The following is a 7,515-nucleotide window of genomic DNA, read 5'->3' on the forward strand; positions in this document are numbered from 1 at the left end:
TTTTTGCTGATAGCCATTCTGACGGGTGCCATTCTGACATTGTGGTTTTGATTTGCATTTTTCTAACGGCTAGTGATGTTGAGCACCATTTCATATACCTGTTGGACATTTGAATATCTTCTTTGGAAAAATGTCTGTTCAGATCTTTTGCCTATTTTAACTGGATTATTTATTTGTTGTCGTTTGTTTGCTTTTTGTCATTGAGTTGTATGAGTTCCTTATGTATTTTGGATATGAATCCACTATAGATTTGTGGTTTGCAAATATTTTCTCCCATTCCATAGGTTGTTTTTTTTTATTTTGTTGAACTTTTCTTTTGCTGTGCAGTTATTGAGATTTTTTACTTTTATTTTATTAATGTATGAAATGTTAGCATTTTTTGAAATATCTTCAGTAAGTGATCAAATTAACACTCAACTTTTTCATAGGAATGATTTTTTAACTATACTATATACTATATATACTATACAGAGAGTTTATATCCTGTATACACTATATTATGTACTATACAGAGAGTAATTATTTAAATCTTCTCATGGTTCGTGGGTTTGAGCCCCACATCGGGCTCCGTGCTGATGGTGCCAGGCTTGCTTGGGATTCTCTCTCCCTCTCTGTCCCTCCCCCACTCACTCTCTATCTCTCTCTCTCTCAAAATAGATAAATAAAATTTTTTTAAATAAATAAAATATCATTTATGTAAAAATAAGTATTTTCTGTGTATGTTTACATTCTGTATGAAAAATTGCCTCTTATAAAGGAAATGTACAAAAGTCAGTCTTTTAATGAATGTACCTGACACAGTTAACAAATACTTCACAAGCAGATGAATCTAATTATTTACAGAATGTCAAAAGCGTTCCTGCAGACCTGCAAAAACTTTCAAAGTCAGTAATGCTAGAGGAAAATGAAGACTATCACATCATTCTACAGTCTATAAAACATGGACAAATTTTAAGTGAAAAGTCATTTGAAACCCGTAAGTAATTTGTATTTTTTGTTCATCTGTATTGCCTAATTATAAAAGGGAAACAATTTTATTACCAGATAATCTGAATTTTACAGTAATTAACAGGTATATGATAGTCCAAAATTGCATCATCATGTAGTGTTTTGTTTTTTAACATAATGTAAATTTCAAAATTTAAAGGAAATTGTAAACTAAAGTAAGAATAAGATTTTCATTTTTGACACTTGATGTGTACTAATATGAATAGATAGGCATAGTAGAGATGTTACATGTAATCCATATTATCCACAATATTATAATGCAGATTTGTAATCTAAGTCATTCATTTTAGGGAGAGTACAAGAAACTCCCATAGAGTCTAGAAAATATTTTATAGTAGATAATATGCTTTCCTCTCATGGTGATTCTTTTGTAATATACTTCGGTATCTTGTGTTTCATTCAGTTTTATTTGAATCCAACTAATTATGGTCCTTGATTTTTTAGGTGGTTTCTCAACTAGCAATATTAAAACAAAAGCAACAAGCACAAGTGTTACCTTTAACTGGAGTGTGTTGTCTTCCAGTGACATTTTAGTGTCAATATCTCTCAGTAATTCTACACAAATTATGGAAAATAATATTACAGCTTATGAGTGGGCTAATTTAAAACCTGCAACCTTATATGCTTTTAAATTTGAATTTAAACAATTGCATTTGGATTTTATAAATGTATTTCAGAGACTGGATGTTCAAGTAGAAACAGGTATTATCGATATTTGGTTCATTATTAATATATATCTTGTAGATAACTTGGTAGATGTATTGTTCTTTTCAAAAGTATTCAGCCTAATATGAGCCACTGTAAACTGCTAGCAAATGAACTAACATAGTCCCTTTTTATCTAACTATATCATCCTGACATTTGACTGATTTATTGAACAAGCTGGATTTAGCAAGCTTAAGTTAAGAGCCAACTTTATTTTCCTTCCACCACTTTTAAAAAACTGAACCAAATAGGTTCTGTTTTCCTTAACTCTGGCAATCGTTGGTAGCTTTATAGGTGACTAAAGTATCTATAAATAGTCTCTGGTATTAACAAGTCTATTAAAAGCCAATATAAAAATATCAATCTTTCATCCTATTTGAGACTTCTCCATTATTCATCCCACATCAGACCTGACCAAAATTTGGAATACTGCAAGGGAAGGGGAATGTATTTAATTTTTTATGGCTTCTCAGATCCATTTTCTTCCTCCACATGGTGGGAAAAGATTTAAGAAAAGAGGAGAGAGTCAGAGACAGCTAATCAGGGTGATACACTCTCTGTGATGGGCTAAGAGTCCTATTTTAATACCTTCCATAGGAATAAACTTGAACCACAATATATGTTTACAAGTGAAGTAGAGAAACATGTGAGTAGTAAGGAAAAGATAGTAAGGTAATTAAGCATCGCCTCTTCCCATCCTCCTTCTATAAAAAAAACAAGACAACAGTTTCTTCAAAACATCCTTCACACATCTTCCTAATTTCAACATTGATAAAATACCAACAAGAGTTAAAGTATAATATATACTCTCAACAGGTTGATATTTTCCTGTGTTTCTATGGTGTGCAATCTTAGAGAAAAAGACTTAAGTGTTTTTTGAAAGGTGAACCCATTTGAAGCCAAGTAGCAGTGGCAGAGAGAACAGTTCTTAGCCAGTATTATGTCTAGTTATTGAAAATAAAAATAAACCTGAAATAAACTTAAAAAGTCTTCATAAGAGGAAGGGAAAGGAAGGGCAACCTAAAGTGACTAAAAAAAAATCTGTGGTTTTTGTTTTAATTAAGTTATAATTTGACAATAATTTTGCATAATTAATTCTTACAACTACTTAAAAACTATTTTAATTGGTAGTAATTCATTTACTACTTGACTAATAGCAACTTTAGCACTTTTGCTCATTTGGGAAAAATATAGGGAAAAGTGCACCATTAATACTATGAGGTTTTCATGATTAACTACCATAGATGTTAAGAAATGTAATTATGGAATGTTATATTCCTGAATTCATCTTTCACAAAACATTTTTCTTTTGGTAGGTTCATGTTCACGAGGATGGGTAGCATTAAAAAATAGCTGTTATAAAATTAGCAAAGAGAGTATGCCGTGGGATATAGCTGAGCAACATTGTAAGTTATCCTTAAGTTCTGCACACCTTGTGGATATAAAAAATGAAGAGGAAAAAAAACTTTATATTTTCACTCCTCAGGTCGAAGAATCAAATAATAATATGGACTGGTCTTAATGATTTGAAGGTAAGTATATGTAAAGAAATGCATAAAATGATAAAACTTACCCCCCCCTCAGTCTCTCCCTCCCACTGTCCCTCCCTTCCTTCCTTCCTTCCTTCCTTCCTTCCTTCCTTCCTTCCTTCCTTCCCCATTCAATAAATACTGAGTACTTCTTGTAAGCCAGACCCTGTTTTCTTTTTCTTTCTCTGTGTCAATCTTTCTGTCTCCCCCTCCCTGCCTATCCTCCCCCACCTCTGCCTCTCTTTAGAGCAATTTAGGTTCATAACAAAATTGAGGGGAACGTGCAGAGATTTCCCACGTACCGCCTGTCTCCACATATACATAGCCTCCCCCATCATCAGCATCCCCTACCAGAGTGGTACAGTTATTACATCTGAGGAACCTGCACTGGCACATCATAATCACCCAAAGTTCATAGTTGACATTAGGGTTCGCTCTTGGTGCTATACATCCTATGGGTTTGGATAAATGTATAATAATAGACAGTAATTATGGTATTATGCAGAATATTTTCATCACCATAAAAATCTAATGTTCTCTGCCTATTTGTCTCTTCCCACCCCCTTCAATCTCTTTTGTAGGCATCTATTTCTTTATGTAGGGTTGCTTTAATTTCGGTCTTCCCTAGACCTGTCTTAAATGTTGGTGATTTCATCCATTTCTTCAGTTATTTACCACCTAGCCCAATTGTTCTTAAATATTTACCCAGCCCACTTGTCTCTTATGAGCTCCAGACATTTATTTAATTTTCTTCTGATTATTGCTTCTGGAATTTTCCACAGACACTTTAACAATGCCCAGACCGTCATGTCATATCCTCACCAACCTGCTCCACTTCCTCTGTTTATCACCTCCATGAACAATACAGTAATGTGAACCTGAAAATATGGAAGATTTGTTCATTTTCTTTTACTTACAACATGCAGGTTTATTAAATTTAATTTTACTAAAAGAGATGTGGAAATATCTGAAGATTTTACTCAATACTGGTGAGATAAGGAAGGTGTGACATTTTCTCAAACGTTCTTATCACTATGGAATATCTCATGAAATTTCATTTTGGTCAGCTTTGTGTGGGAAAACCCAAGACCTAGCACAGTTCTGTCTAGTCTGTATTTTCTTCTTGATGATCCATTTTTTAAAATTTCCTGCCATTCAAAAATAAATCTGTTCTCCATGGGATAGCCTGGCATGTAGTGACCCAAGGCAAATCCTATCAGTTTGATACCAATTTTTCTGTGAAACTTGGCATAAGCTTGGGGAAAGCTATTGACAGTCTTTAATTACATTTTCATCTTTCTCTTTTTGAGCCTCCTTTATCTTTTCATGGGCAGTGGATGAAGCTCTAATAGAGATTCCTCAAACTGCAGTTCATCTCTGACATCTTACAAGCCTGCCTCCCAGCATGCCAGTCTCTTTTCAAGCAGACCAGTTAGTGTACATATAGTTGTTTCCTGCTGTTAGCATGATTGTTATAAACTGTTAAATTAGAATGTACTCTTCTAGTAGTTCTGGTTACTGGTTTCTGTTATAAGGTCCAGGTCATATGGTCATGATACCAAAGTGAGGATTCCCAAGGCACCGTCATGGTCACTGTGTATTCAAAGGGGTCTAAGACAGTCCCTGCTTTTACGATACTTAAAAATAATTTAGGAGGTAAATGAAACATCAAGGTAACTATTAAGAAGAACTTCCTTTATGCTAATAGCGGAGTCGTATAATGTCTCCAAAGTGCTAAGTACCATGCTATGTGCTTTTCTTGTATGACATGTGAGGAAATTGGTGCCCAGGGAGGTTAACTTGCCCATGTGGAATGCATCAGAGTCTGCTCTTAACCATTATATTCCAACCTCTGCATCAAGCTGGTCTCTTGAGGTTAACCATCAAAGTCACCTGCAGGGTTATAAGCCTGTGACAGGTAGAGAAATTAATCTCCCCATCCATTCATGCTGAATAAGTGTGAATTTGTTACTGGACGTGGAGGATAAAGACTGTCTTGTTCATCATTGCGTTCCCAGCTTCCAGTTAGAGGCCGGCATTTCACAGGAATATAAAGGCTAATAGTTCTAAATTCCAATCTAGAAAGTTTATATTGGTAACTCTTATTTTGTTCTCACAACAACTTTATGGGGTAGGCACTATCATTCTCCTTTATAGGTAAGGAAAATGGAGTTCAGAAGAATCCTGGTCACATTGCTGACAAATGGCCGTGCCAGGCTTTGAATCTGTGTCAGTCTGACCAACACTGTGCCCTAACTTCTGAAGCATACTGCCTCTGAGCCTCTGACTGTTTTCAAAACTGCTGTGCTATATATTCAATAAAGCATTGAAATAAATTTTTTTATTGAAAAATAAATTTTTCAAGGAAACAGTATTCCTCCATTCTGTTAGGTGGAATTGGAACGTATTAACATCTCTTATATGTGAGAATTGAGGTCAGTGATGGTCACCAGTGACATCCCTTAGCAGAAAGGTGTCGGCAACCTCCACCGACACATGTGACTTAGGTGATGACTTGAAATAAAGTAACTAACAGCTAATGAATAATGGTCTGTCCCTTCACATGCACTGCCTCTTTAATCCTTGGATAACTTAAGATGCAAGTAATATTATGATACCCACTTTTTTTGGATGAGAAAATAAAGGTGTAATGTGAAATTCAGCAGTTTGCCTGAAGACATATGGCTAATGAATGAATAAAAGTGAACTCTGTCTCTAGCTCAGAATAACTCACAAAGGAGAAGTATTTGAAGATATGACACTTTTCCTTCAGATTGGCTTATTAATTTGTATATCTTATTTCAGAAGGAAGGTCATCTCACATGGATAGATGGATCATCTTTTGGCCTTAAGAAAAATGAAATCTTTTCTTTTCCACTGCTACCCAAGAATGAAACAGATTGCTACATTTTACAGCAAAATGCAACTGGATCAAACTATTTCTTTACAAGATTTTTCTGTTATGTTCCACTGCCATATATTTGCAAATACGAGTGTAATTATTTTTATTGATATTCTCATATCATGTATCTCCCTTTTATTATTTTAAAGATAGAATTATGATTTCTAGTTACAAATAATGCTCCTCTCTATTTTTTTCAGCACTTTCTCTGCAGGAAAACCTTTCAATCTATATAAAGGATATCAGAACAACTGAAGTTGTATTTGGTTGGCATAATTCGAATGGTTGGAATAATTTGGATAAGTGGCTAAAACTGGGATATAAAATTATTATTAAATATTATTTAGATTATACAGAAGAACAACATTTTGACAGCATATCCCCAAATGCTACAGAAAAAATAATTACCCAATTGTGTCCTGGCCATGTTTACAGATTTTTACTCTTTGCAATAAATGAATGGGAGGCAAAAACTATGTTAACCTCAATATTCATTGTTGAAACACGTAAGTCACAAAACATCTGAAAGTATGATTTTTCAAATATTGAATATTATCATTAGCAGATATTTCCTGAAGGTCTGGTATTTTCTCATAACATTCTGGGCATACCTATTTCTTTAGCCATTTTAAATGACAATGACTGTATTTATATCTTTGGTTTTTCTATTCAACTATAAACCCATAAGGGCAGGAACTATATCTATTTGTCTTATAGCACCAATTAGACTGGTGCCCAACCCACAGTGGATAATTAATACATTTTTGTGGAACTTACATTTTGATATGTGCTAAGAGCAGGAGATAAACAGGTATGCATTCTGGATTTGGGGAGGCTTACAATGAAGAGAATTTGTAAGGTGTAAAAGTAAAAGCAAGCAAATGGTAGCAAACTGTTGCAAAATATAATGGCCTAATTCCTAGTCAGTGGGACATTTAAGAAATGCTTTCTAGAATGCAGAAGATGGGTAACAGGAAGGCACAAGGAAATAAGAGATTCAAACTTGAAGGAAGAAAAGCACATTGTGAGCAAAAGTGTGGAGATACGAGTTTGTGGGAAAAGAATAGTGTATGTAGTGTGATTGGAGAAGATTTTCTCAGGCATCAGGGTAAATCGGTTTGTGTCGTAAGTGGTACCAGATTTGGGAGGGCCGGTAGTGTTAGTCTCAGATGATTGGACTTGACCTCAGAAGCACTGGAAATCCAAAAAGAAAAAAAAATTTTTTAATTTAAAAAAAGGGGGGGCGGCGCCTGGGTGGCTTAGTTGGTTAAGTGTATGACTTCAGCTCAGGTCATGGTCTTGCGGTCTGTGAGTTTGAGCCCTGTGTCAGGCTCTGTGCAGACAACTGAGAGCCTGCTTCAGATTCCGTGT

The sequence above is a fragment of the Prionailurus bengalensis genome, chromosome B4, assembly GCF_016509475.1.
Source record: "Prionailurus bengalensis isolate Pbe53 chromosome B4, Fcat_Pben_1.1_paternal_pri, whole genome shotgun sequence".
In the NCBI taxonomy this organism is placed as follows: domain Eukaryota; kingdom Metazoa; phylum Chordata; class Mammalia; order Carnivora; family Felidae; genus Prionailurus; species Prionailurus bengalensis.